The sequence below is a fragment of the Aedes aegypti genome, chromosome 2, assembly GCF_002204515.2.
Source record: "Aedes aegypti strain LVP_AGWG chromosome 2, AaegL5.0 Primary Assembly, whole genome shotgun sequence".
NCBI classification, from domain to species: domain Eukaryota; kingdom Metazoa; phylum Arthropoda; class Insecta; order Diptera; family Culicidae; genus Aedes; species Aedes aegypti.
In genome coordinates this window covers 252733572-252747404 of record NC_035108.1, presented here as the reverse complement: position 1 = coordinate 252747404, position 13833 = coordinate 252733572, and the positions used below count along the sequence as shown (strand labels likewise).

The window sequence follows — 13833 nt, the reverse complement described above, 5'->3', positions numbered from 1 at the left end:
CTTGAAATTTATCTGTTAGGCATGAATTAACTGATCTTTGTGAAATCAAATTTTAATTCATTGCAACATATCTTTTAATTGTTGGGAATGTTACTGAAAATAATGATTAATTATTAAGTATTGTTTGTACTCAGAAAAGAATATTTCCGAACACCTTGATTCAAATTCCGAAAAGCGTAAAAGTTTAGCATTCCAATAAATAAGTTTACGAATTAAAAAATAATTGTAGCTTTTTTTCCGATAATAAATCAAATAATTATTGCAACTCTCAGAATTTAAAATAATTTAAACAACATTGATGTTGGGTTTCAATATGTAACCATTCGCAATAAGAAGACATATTGAATCTCTAAATACAATTTTGTGTTCGGAATACGAGTCTCGGAATTTGAGACAACCAAACATTTGTGTGTCGCATTGTAAGGGACTGGCAATGAATTACATGGTCATTTTTTTCAGACAACTCTCCCCTCGTGAATTTTCGTTCATACAACACTTTTTTTTTACCATTAATTGAATTGAGTACACCCAATCATAGATAATTTATAGTAGAATAGCAATAATTTTTAATCGAAAGCATTCAATTTATTTGAATGTATCAACCATCTAAATGGTCTACCTGAAGGTTTCAAATAAAGAGCTTATGTTTTATGTGGGAATATCAAAAGTTGAGTTTTGAAAACATTAGGAGAATTCTTCCATTTTTGCAAGTATGAAGAAAAATATCCAAACTTATTCGCAATCTACTACAGATGACATGCAGGCCTCGTCCTTTGGCGGAGGAGTCCGTGTCATCCGCAAACAAAGATTTTTGACATCCCTGAGATAACTCAGGTAAGTCACATGTAACAATATTGCATGATATTGGTCCTAAAATGCGGCCTTGAGAACACCAGCTCTTACATGAAGTCTTTCAGACATGGAGTTCTGATAATTCACCTGAAGTGTACAATTTTACTGCTTATTTTGGATTATTCTTACAATGTTTGTTGGAAAATTAAAGTTTTTTTTTAATTTTACAATCATGCCTTCATGCCAAATACTGTTAAATGCTTTTTATTTGTGCAAAAGAGCAAGACCATTAGAATAGCCTTCAGATTTGTTGGAACAGATCAAATTCGTTCGTAAAAATTGGTGAGTGGTCGTATGTCCATGCCAGAACCCGAACTGTTAATTAGCAAAAATGGAATATTCGTTCATGTGAACCTTTATTCTGTTCTAAATGACCTTTTTCAAAAGATATAAAAACGAAGAAAAAGTGCTTTTCGTAAAAAAATGGGGAAATACAAGCCAATGAGTCAAACGGATGAGTAATGCATTCTTTTTTGGCTGCTGAGTTGCCGGTTCAATGCCGGAATTATCTTTTGAGTTCTTTTAGATATGAGATAATTTCCAAAAGGGCTTAGAGCCAGAGTGTATCTGAGAAATTTAATATTCAAAATTTATGTTTCTTAATTGAGAAAAAGGTTTTTTAATTTTCTTTTTGCAGATCGTGTCATATGATTTTAAAAAAATTGCTTCCTTTTACAATGTTTAAGGTGGAAGAAAGGTTTAAGATCATCGCCTATAATCACCGATTTGAATTTTACTTTACATTTTGGTATTGTAATGCCCCTTGCTTCAACAATGGAATTTCTAGGAGTTCCGAGATCATTGTCAGTATCAAGTGTTGTTTGTAAAGAAATGTTTACATTATGATTAATATCGATGTATGATTCATATGTATTCCAGTTGGCTCGTAAATATTTGGAAGTGAAGCTCATAGGATTGAGAATCGCTTCATGGGATATTTGAAATGTAACAGGGATATGATCTTGTCCTTAGCCTACATTCCACAGCTGAACAGTAGGGGCTGTAAATCGAGATTTTCTGTGGTAAATGGATCGCTTCCAATGTAATGCATTGCAAATATATATATATATATATATATATATATATATATATATATATATATATATATATATATATATATATATATATATATATATATATATATATATATATATATATATATATATATATATATATATATATATATATATATATATATATATATATATATATATATATATATATATATATATATATATATATATATATATATATATATATATATATATATATATATATATATATATATATATATATATATATATATATATATATATATGTATATATATATATATATGTATATATATATAAGTGAAGAAGGGTGTCACCCAGACTAAGTTTTAAAAAAAGAACTTATTCGATCTACTGCCTAAAACGAACTGAACCTTTATTCAATTATTAATTACGATCAAACCTCACTACCTACTGCAATGCTTATGCTGTTGCTGTGGAAGAACTGCTGATGCCGCGGGTCCAAAGGGCTGTGGCTTCGTTTAGTGGTCTCGTTCGGTGGTTGTCCACGTAAATGTTACCTATGTTGTCAGGTGATGAAATGCTGATGCTAGACTACTGTTTCCGTTCTACTAGCTGGGCTATCGTCGTCGGTGTGGTGGACGTCGTCGTTGTTGTTGTTGTTGCCGGGAATGATGAAAATGATGATACACCAATAAAGCGATTGGTGTATGGATGATTGTTGAGGATCGGTAAGGGTTCGATCTTAACTACTCCCCCTTTTGGAGACGATTCGTCCCGAATTGTACTGGTCTCAGGTTTAATTTCTGGTTTGCTTTTAGACTCCATGGATGCTCCAATATGAAGAGATATCTGTCTGCGTTTTCTCGAAATCCATGAAAGACCTGCAACGATACTTAGAAGAAAACATACGGTCGACATACTTAGAGATGTGTATGTCTGAATTTTGTGTTCCTTAGTTAATGCTTCAATCCGATGTCTATTATGGATGTGAATTTCTTCCATATTATTCTGGATTTCCAGGGTCTGTTCATTGATATGTAAACCATCTAATGGCATAACAAATGTCGGTTCTGATTTGTTTGCTTCGACATTTGAGAACTTGGTGCCATTTATTATGACAGAGCAATTGTGGAACTCTATCAAATACGTTCCAGATAAGTTTCGTTTTGAAAGACCACAATTCGATTCGATTTCTGTGTTATTGATGTTTTTAGCGACAAGGTAATTGTCCATGATCGCTTTGATCTCCGTTGATTGATAGCATTTTACGAAAGTACAGTTTCCTGATAGTCCTCATAGTAGGTTTGAGTAGCATAGGTCGCCGGTTATGTCCTCTAGGCTGTTTAGATTGCACAGCCTTGTCCTTTCGATTCGCAGGCAATCCTTCTTGATGAAATATGTTCTGTTGTCGCTTTGCAAAGCAGCATTAGCAGGAAGTTTTAAAATTTTATCTACTACTGGAAGAGGTTCTAGGAAAAAATGTGTGTACATAGCTTTTTCTATTTTTGGAATTGACACAACAAATATTAGTTTTGAATGGTTATAAAATGCTGACAATTCTAAATATTCATAAATTTGATCTGAACTGTTCGTCCTAATATTTTGTTCTTCTAATATATCTGAAACAAATCCTAACTCTTCAATTGAAAGTATTTGTTTGGGAATAATGTTAGTTCTTGCTAACTGAATTGATTCAAAAATGTCTTCTAAATGTGATTTAAGGTTGTCTAAGTTGTAATTGATTTTCAAAATTTCTCTAAATAATTTAAAGTTTTTGTTGGTTTCGTTTTCAAATCTAGCTGATATAATGTTTTTAGTTATTTCACTCTGTTGTTGATTTAAACGGTTGATAATGGAATTGATTCTATTTTGGAGTTGTAGATTAATTTTAAGCTGTTCGTTGTTTTCGTTAATAAGTCTTTTGTTCTTGATCTGCAGTTCAAAAATATTTTTCGAAATTTGTTCATAGTCGTTATGGTCCATATTTCCTGTAATTCTTTTTATTCCAGTTCCGAGAAAATTAAATAATCCTCTTTTATTTCTTTGCTTTGGCCGAAGATTATTGAATAAACTGTGAACGGTTCCATATTTCGATTCTAAGATTTCAAACATATCAGTAAAATTTGAGAATGTCCGTATTCCTTGGATATTAGCAAGCAATTTTCTAAAAATAGGTTCGTAATTATCCAGTTCTAGGATATGAAACTGTGGTTGCCTATTTTTATAAAACTGTTGCCAGTTTCTATGGTTAAAAGACCGGGGTTTTGTTTGAGATTAACGACGTGGATGGATTGTGGTTGGGATAGCTGAGTAAGGAATGTGGTTGTTATCAGGATATTCCAAATAAACGTCATCTAAAAAGAGAAAACAAATGAAAAAACACATTAGAGATTCTGTGGTGTTACTTTCGGATTCGTCGCAGTTTTTCTTTATGTAATTTTCGACTTAGGATATCTTTGTACGTGTGTTTCCGGTTAGATCGTACTCGCACTTGTTGGTAGCGGTCCTTAATTTTCGACTTCACTCCTTGGATGCGGTTGTATGCCAATTCGTTTTGTTTTAGTTTTGGCGGATCCTCTCGCTTCCTGTTGTGGTACAGATTCTGTGAGTTTTGTGTCTTGGTTAGTTGTACTTGAACTTCGTCGTACAACTTGTCACGAAGTTCAACAAGGCGTTCCATTTCTATCGGTCTCTCCTGTCCATTTTTGGCTGCATATAAAATTTCACGTGGTTTCATGTTGGTAGCTGTATGGATGCTGTTATTGTATAAAGAACATGCGATTAAAAATTTTTCTTTGTTTGACACTTCACCGTATTTGTGTTTATTAGCGTTAAAAATTTCGGTTATTGTCGAATGAAATCTTTCGACTATTCCGTTTGTTTGACTGTGGTTCGAAGGAGTAAAATATTGTTGTATATTGAGATCTGAGAGTAGTCCTCGAATTTCGATGGACTTAATTGCTGGTTCGTTATCCGAGACAATCAAGCTTGGAGTGCCGTACAGTGTTATGTATTTTATTATCGCCTTTCGTATATCCGCAATTGATCTTGATTTTATTGGGATTAATGTTCCATACCTTGTGAACTTGTCTACTACAGATAAAAACAAATTTGGTTGAGCGATGTAGATATCTATGTGAATAATTTCAATGGGTTGTTTCGGTATAGGGGTTTCACCAAATTTAATTTTGTAAGGTTTTCTCTCGTATTTTGCTTTATTACAAGTATCACACAGGACGATGTACTTCCTAACTTTCCTTTTCATATTAGGAAAAAAGAATCTCCTTTTTATCTCCTCCAGATTTTCACGAATACCTCTGTGAGCTGTTTCGTGGGTATCCTCGATAATTGAGTTTTGATCTTCTAAGTTTGGTAGATCAATGAGAATTTTTTGTGATATGCAGAGTTTGAAAGTTTTGCATCTACTAAAATAGTTTTTGTATACAATTTGTAAGGATTGTATCACGTTTTCAGGACACATAATGCAGTTTGATCGTCTGGGATCCATGTATTCTTTCAAAATTCGAATTAAAAGTGGTACACCAAATGTTATTTTCGTAATAGTTCTTCGGTACACACGAGGGAAAATTTCTTCGTATGTCTCAGATTCGTTAGGGTCAATTTTTAAAATAATTTGGTTGTGAAAAAAAATTATTGGTTTTTCTGTACATTTGATGAATTCAGAGTCATCTGTATCAGCGGAATGCACTGAACAGTCGTCTGAGTCGGAATCATCTTCGTTCACGTTGATATCATGTGTTATCCTCGATAGAGCATCAGCGACAACGTTTTGCTTACCGGGTCGGTGTTTTATTTCAAAATCATCTTCTAATAACTGTAGACGCCATTTAACTAGTTTTGTATTGGGTGTTTTGAGGTTTAGTGCGTATGTTAAAGGTTGGTGATCCGTGTATAATGTAAATTTTCTACCAAAAAGGTAGGGTCTAAAGTATTGAGTTGCCCATACGATCGCTAATAATTCTTTTTCTATTGCTGAATATCTTTCTTCGGTTTTCGTCAATGTTCTAGACGCATATGCTACGGGTCTGTCTTGTCCAATAGCACCTTGGGATAGAACGGCACCTAGAGCAAAATTACTAGCATCTGTGGTTAACACGAATGGTTTTTCGAAATCTGGATATTGAAGGATATCGCTTTGAGTTAAAAGTTTTTTGCATGCAACGAATGTTTTTAAAAAAATATCTGTGTGCTCTACGTGTTCGCCTTTCCTCAGTTGAGCAGTGAGAGGTTTTGTTATTCTGGCGAAATCGCGAACGAATCTACGATAATATCCTAAAATTCCTAGAAAGCCTCTTAGTTCTTTCTGGTTTTTGGGGATAGGCCAATTTTGAATTGCTTCGATTTTGCTTGGATTTGGTTTAACGCCGTTATCTGTCACAATATGGCCTAGAAATGCCACTTCTTTCTTAAGGAATTCACTTTTATCTAGCTGTATTTTGAGGTTTACTTTTTCCAATGCCATAAATATTTTTGTCAAATTTTCGATATGTTCCTGAAGAGAAACAGAAAAAATAATAATGTCATCCATATAAACAAGACAACATTTTCCAATTAGGTCACGGAGTACGTGATCCATGACACGCTGAAAAGTTGCTGGAGCATTTTTCAGTCCAAATGGCATTCTTAAGTATTCGTATAATCCATGTTCTACGGAAAAGGCTGTTTTCTGGATATCATCTGGGTGAACTTCGATCTGGTGAAAGCCAGATGCTAGGTCCAATGTTGTGAAATATTGGCATTTTCCTAGTTTGTCTAATATTTCGGTTATGTTGGGTAGTGGGTATTTGTCATCTATAGTCTTTTCATTAAGTTTTCTATAGTCGACTACCGTTTTGTCTCAAATTCCGAACAGACTCATATTCCGAACACTCGGTTTTTGTATGGCGAATGGGTTGAAATGTTTCGCTGAAATATGTCACCAAAAAACACGGAAATAGTAGTCAATTGAAATTCAATTTGAACCTCTCCAATGTACTTTTTTACCGCGGGAGTAGTGATGATTCGCTTGTTTGAGACCAGTAGAACAACCTGAGATATATTTATTTGCGAATTTATTCATTTGAATGCGATTTATTCGTGCTGTTCGGAATTTGAATCAAGGTGTTCGGAATATGAGACAGAATGAACAGAGTGTTCGGCATTTGAATCAAAATGTTGTTCCATACTTTCACGTAAAACAATACTAAAACTAATTAAATGAACATTATTGTTGGTACACCCAACAGCTAACAGTTGGACTTTGCGAAGAAAGTAAAATTTACACAAATATCAGCCAATTTATACCAATCAGATGCATTTGAAGTCACTGTTGTCCTTAAGTGTTCGGAATATGAGTCAAAACGGTACTAATCTCCACTTCTGTTGTCCAGATGCATCTAATTTCTTTGGTACGATCCAAATTGGAGAGCACCAAGGAGACGTGCTGGGACGTATGATGCCTTGAGACAGCATCTTAGAAACTTGTTTTTGTACCTCCTCTTTATGACAATAGGGGTACCTGTAGCTTTTTGCATGAACGGGTAGATCGTCTTTGGTTTCTATTCTATGTTTAATGACGTTCGTAAAGCTTAGATTGTCACCTTCCAAATAGAAAACACTTGGAAATTTCGAAATCAAATTGATCAATTTTCGCTTCTCTTCTATGTTTAAATGGTCGATTCGAAGCTGATTTTTCAATCTAGGATCTATTGATGTGTTATCAAATACGTATCCAGGTTCATAATTTTCAACTTTTTGCACTACTTCAAAATTATTCAATTCGGAGAAAATGAGTCGATTAGGGCTGATTTTCACTGGAACTTCACAGCAGTTTTTCAAAAGAACTGTAGCTTTGTTGTCTTTTGCTGTGTAGAGTCCTGGTAGAATCATTACTTCGTCTGTTAGAGGAAGTGGATGTTCGACGAAAAAGTCGCCATTCGGTACATTCGTTTTTAGAGATAATGGAATTTCTTCATATGCATTTAGATTGCGACTAAATGAATCGGGGTATTTTCGAAGCATGTTAACTGATGTAGTAGGAAGTTTGAGAGTATTAGATGAGGTTAAAATTTCTGCTTTTAGATTTCTGAGTGATTCGTATCCAATCAGTCCGTCGAAGTATGGATGGAATTTCAAAGCGTAAAAGGTTAGTGGTTGGTTAAACATTTCGATTTCAACACATTTGTTAATGTTGTGTTTCCCATTGATATTTTTGACTCCTGTAGGTGTACAGTTTTTCAGAAAACATGTGCTAATTTTGTCAGGATCCACGTAGTTCTTGTTGGCACCAGTGTCAACTAAAAACTTTAGTTCGCCAAATTTAGTTTTCATTTTTATATAGGGTAGAAAATTATTACTGTTCATGTTTCTGGTGTTTCGGGCAATTCCATCTGAAAATTTAAGGTATCACCCTCTGGTTCAGTAACGGGTTGTTCTTCGGAACTATTATTGATATTAACTTGTTCATAATTAGTTGCATCATATTGGTAACAGTTAGATGGCTCACTATATTGACCGTAGTAATCGATTGGTTCTGTCCAATTTACTTCATGAAAATTTGGTCTATTCATATAATTTACTTTTAAACTTCTCAATGACTGGTCGATTTCCATTGGAGTGGGTTTTGGAGGACGATAGGTTCCGGAAGGAGGTTTACTAAATTGGTTAGGATTTCGGTTGAATGGATTGGATGGGCCAGGTTGTTGTGGTCTTTGAGAATGATTTGGTTGACTGGGAGGAAATGTACGTTGAAATGGTACTTGAGGTTGGAATGGAGAGAACTGTTGAGGGGTGTGCTGTAGTTGTTGTGGACGTTGGATTGGTGCGACGCGTTGGAATGGATTAGTTTGGATTGGGTAACTTGGAAACGAATTTTGTGTTACCGGAGTTTGCTGAAATCTTGAAAATGGGTTTGAAAATTTGTTTTGAAATTTGTTCCTAGTAGGGACAGGTGGGGTATAAGATTTTTGTTTGTGATAATAAAAGTTTCTTTCTTCAATACATCGTCTTAAAGCGTCTTTCAACGATGTGGGACATTGAGCACGGATGACAGTGCCTACCGGTTCATTGAGCCCTGCAAGAAACACTTTCAGGCCTATTTCCTGGTAAAATAGATTTTTCGCGGCTCTTACGTCACTGTTGTGTTCGTTTAAATTTAATTGATGTACCATAAGAGACAACATAAAAGTTATTTCCTTATAGAAATCTTCAATCTCCTTATCCGCTTGTGTAATTTTAAACAGGTCCTTTGTGAGAGATACTTCATCTCTTTTGTCGCTGTAGTGTGTAATCAGACTGTTTTTAATTTCGTCCCAGTCTCTGCTAGTGCCATAAAATTCTAGAACATTGTCAGCGTCTCCTATAATTTTGGATCTGATGGCAAGAAGCCATACAGTGTAAGCTGGAGTGTTCTTGACCTTTGAAATTTCAGGCATAAGATCATCAATAGATCTTATGAATGAATGTAATTTAATTGGGTTACCATCAAATGGTGGCAACATTCTAATAATTTGTGGGGTCTGAAGGGCTCGCAAGGCGCCTTCTACTGAATTTTGTTGCTGCACAACAGCGGCTTCTTTTGCAATTGATTGTTGGTGCGTAGCGAACGCTTCCAACTCTGCTATTCTAGAGTCGCGTTGTTGCATTATGCCTATTAATTCTCTGATCTGGGTCTCTAACTCTCCGACTTGGATAGTGATCAAGTCGCGGTTCTCGTCAAACTTTGCCATTTTCTACACTTGAAGTCAAAATTGATTAAAAAAAAAATCCTTTCAAAAAATGGTAAAAAAAAATACGGGTGAAGAGAATTTATATTTTCTAGGATTTTTGTGTTCAATTTGGATATAAAAAAAGCTAAATTAATTATTTTTCTGTCACTGTAATAGATATTTTTTCTTATATTTTGTTATTTTGATCATTCACTTAAATCACTCTGATAATCACTTACATAAAAAAGCTTAATTCTACTTACGGTTTTATCCGATGTTCCCTCGGATGGTTAAATTGTCCGATATTCCCTCGGATGGTTCGATTTTCCGATATTCCCTCGGATGGTTCGATGTCCGATATTCCCTCGGATGGTTCGATGTCTTCTAGCAGGTGTGAAGCTTCGTTAAAGATGATTTTGGTGTCTCGGTGAACCGCCGGTGCACTAGAATCTGTAGTTTAGGTGTTTCCTCCTTTGCTCTTCGGTAAGCCGCCGATGATTTCGGATAAGAACACTTTTCACTACACTTTAACTACTCCACGCTAGAACTGCCGACTGCGCCAGTGAAGAAGGGTGTCACCCAGACTAAGTTTTAAAAAAAGAACTTATTCGATCTACTGCCTAAAACGAACTGAACCTTTATTCAATTATTAATTACGATCAAACCTCACTACCTATTGCAATGCTTATGCTGTTGCTGTGGAAGAACTGCTGATGCCGCGGGTCCAAAGGGCTGTGGCTTCGTTTAGTGGTCTCGTTCGGTGGTTGTCCACGTAAATGTTACCTATGTTGTCAGGTGATGAAATGCTGATGCTAGACTACTGTTTCCGTTCTACTAGCTGGGCTATCGTCGTCGGTGTGGTGGACGTCGTCGTTGTTATTGTTGTTGCCGGGAATGATGAAAATGATGATACACCAATAAAGCGATTGGTGTATGGATGATTGTTGAGGATCGGTAAGGGTTCGATCTTAACTTATATATATATATATATATATATATATATATATATATATATATATATATATATATATATATATATATATATATATATATATATATATATATATATATATATATATATATATATATATATATAAGTGAAGAAGGGTGTCACCCAGACTAAGTTTTAAAAAAAGAACTTATTCGATCTACTGCCTAAAACGAACTGAACCTTTATTCAATTATTAATTACGATCAAACCTCACTACCTATTGCAATGCTTATGCTGTTGCTGTGGAAGAACTGCTGATGCCGCGGGTCCAAAGGGCTGTGGCTTCGTTTAGTGGTCTCGTTCGGTGGTTGTTCACGTAAATGCTACCTATGTTGTCGGGTGATGAAATGCTGATGCTAGACTACTGTTTCCGTTCTACTAGCTGGGCTATCGTCGTCGGTGTGGTGGACGTCGTCATTGTTGTTGTTGTTGCCGGGAATGATGAAAATGATGATACACCAATAAAGCGATTGGTGTATGGATGATTGTTGAGGATCGGTAAGGGTTCGATCTTAACTACTCCCCCTTTTGGAGACGATTCGTCCCGAATTGTACTGGTCTCAGGTATAATCTCTGGTTTGCTTTTAGACTCCATGGATGCTCCAATATGAAGAGATATCTGTCTGCGTTTTCTCGAAATCCATGAAAGACCTGCAACGATACTTAGAAGAAGACATACGGTCGACATACTTAGAGATGTGTATGTCTGAATTTTGTGTTCCTTAGTTAATGCTTCAATCCGATGTCTATTATGGATGTGAATTTCTTCCATATTATTCTGGATTTCCAGGGTCTGTTCATTGATATGTAAACCATCTAATGGCATAACAAATGTCGGTTCTAATTTGTTTGCTTCGACATTTGAGAACTTGGTGCCATTTATTATGACAGAGCAATTGTGGAACTCTATCAAATACGTTCCAGATACGTTTCGTTTTGAAAGACCACAATTCGATTCGATTTCTGTGTTATTGATGTTTTTAGCGACAAGGTAATTGTCCATGATCGCTTTGATCTCCGTTGATTGATAGCATTTTACGAAAGTACAGTTTCCTGATAGTCCTCTCAGTAGGTTTGAGTAGCATAGGTCGCCGGTTATGTCCTCTAGGCTGCTTAGATTGCACAGCCTTGTCCTTTCGATTCGCAGGCAATCCTTCTTGATGAAATATGTTCTGTTGTCGCTTTGCAAAGCAGCATTAGCAGGAAGTTTTAAAATTTTATCTACTACTGGAAGAGGTTCTAGGAAAAAATGTGTGTACATAGCTTTTTCTATTTTTGGAATTGACACAACAAATATTAGTTTTGAATGGTTATAAAATGCTGACAATTCTAAATATTCATAAATTTGATCTAAACTGTTCGTCCTAATGTTTTGTTCTTCTAATATATCTGAAACAAATCCTAACTCTTCAATTGAAAGTATTTGTTTGGGAATAATGTTAGTTCTTGCTAACTGAATTGATTCAAAAATGTCTTCTAAATGTGATTTAAGGTTGTCTAAGTTGTAATTGATTTTCAAAATTTCTCTAAATAATTTAAAGTTTTTGTTGGTTTCGTTTTCAAATCTAGCTGATATAATGTTTTTAGTTATTTCACTCTGTTGTTGATTTAAACGGTTGATAATGGAATTGATTCTATTTTGGAGTTGTAGATTAATTTTAAGCTGTTCGTTGTTTTCGTTAATAAGTCTTTTGTTCTTGATCTGCAGTTCAAAAATATTTTTCGAAATTTGTTCATAGTCGTTATGGTCCATATTTCCTGTAATTCTTTTTATTCCAGTTCCGAGAAAATTAAATAATCCTCTTTTATTTCTTTGCTTTGGCCGAAGATTATTGAATAAACTGTGAACGGTTCCATATTTCGATTCTAAGATTTCAAACATATCAGTAAAATTTGAGAATGTCCGTATTCCTTGGATATTAGCAAGCAATTTTCTAAAAATAGGTTCGTAATTATCCAGTTCTAGGATATGAAACAATCTGTGATTGCCTATTTTTATAAAACTGTTACCAGTTTCTATGGTTAAAAGACCGGGGTTTTGTTTGAGATTAATGACGTGGATGGATTGTGGTTGGGATAGCTGAGTAAGGAATGTGGTTGTTATCAGGATATTCCAAATAAACGTCATCTAAAAAGAGAAAACAAATGAAAAAAAACATTAGAGATTCTGTGGTGTTACTTTCGGATTCGTCGCAGTTTTTCTTTATGCAATTTTCGACTTAGGATATCTTTGTACGTGTGTTTCCGGTTAGATCGTACTCGCACTTGTTGGTAGCGGTCCTTAATTTTCGACTTCACTCCTTGGATGCGGTTGTATGCCAATTCGTTTTGTTTTAGTTTTGGCGGATCCTCTCGCTTCCTGTTGTGGTACAGATTCTGTGAGTTTTGTGTCTTGGTTAGTTGTACTTGAACTTCGTCGTACAACTTGTCACGAAGTTCAACAAGGCGTTCCATTTCTATCGGTCTCTCCTGTCCATTTTTGGCTGCATATAAAATTTCACGTGGTTTCATGTTGGTAGCTGTATGGATGCTGTTATTGTATAAAGAACATGCGATTAAAAATTTTTCTTTGTTTGACACTTCACCGTATTTGTGTTTATTAGCGTTAAAAATTTCGGTTATTGTCGAATGAAATCTTTCGACTATTCCGTTTGTTTGACTGTGGTTCGAAGGAGTAAAATATTGTTGTATATTGAGATCTGAGAGTAATCCTCGAATTTCGATAGACTTAATTGCTGGTTCGTTATCCGACACAATCAAGCTTGGAGTGCCGTACAGTGTTATGTATTTTATTATCGCCTTTCGTATATCCGCAATTGATCTCGATTTTATTGGGATTAATGTTCCATACCTTGTGAACTTGTCTACTACAGATAAAAACAAATTTGGTTGAGCGATGTAGATATCTATATGAATAATTTCAATGGGTTGTTTCGGTATAGGGGTCTCTCCAAATTTAATTTTGTAAGGTTTTCTCTCGTATTTTGCTTTATTACAAGTATCACATAGGATGATGTACTTCCTAACTTTCCTTTTCATATTAGGAAAAAAGAATCTTCTTTTTATCTCCTCCAGATTTTCACGAATACCTCTGTGAGCTGTTTCGTGGGTATCCTCGATAATTGAGTTTTGATCTTCTAAGTTTGGTAGATCAATGAGAATTTTTTGTGATATGCAGAGTTTGAAAGTTTTGCATCTACTAAAATAGTTTTTGTATACAATTTGTAAGGATTGTATCACGTTTTCAGGACACATAATGCAGTTTGATCG

General features: G+C 34.9%; 1 long non-coding RNA gene across 1 annotated transcript; it reads right to left on the bottom strand.

The window, feature by feature from the left end:
• Positions 1-2822: 2822 nt before the first annotated feature.
• On the bottom strand, positions 2823-4679 carry LOC110676536. The gene is made up of 2 exons (XR_002500489.1): positions 4515-4679; positions 2823-4451 (listed from the first exon to the last, which is right to left on the bottom strand). It is a non-coding gene; the product is annotated as an uncharacterized LOC110676536 (long non-coding RNA).
• Between the last annotated feature and the right edge of the window lie 9154 nt (positions 4680-13833).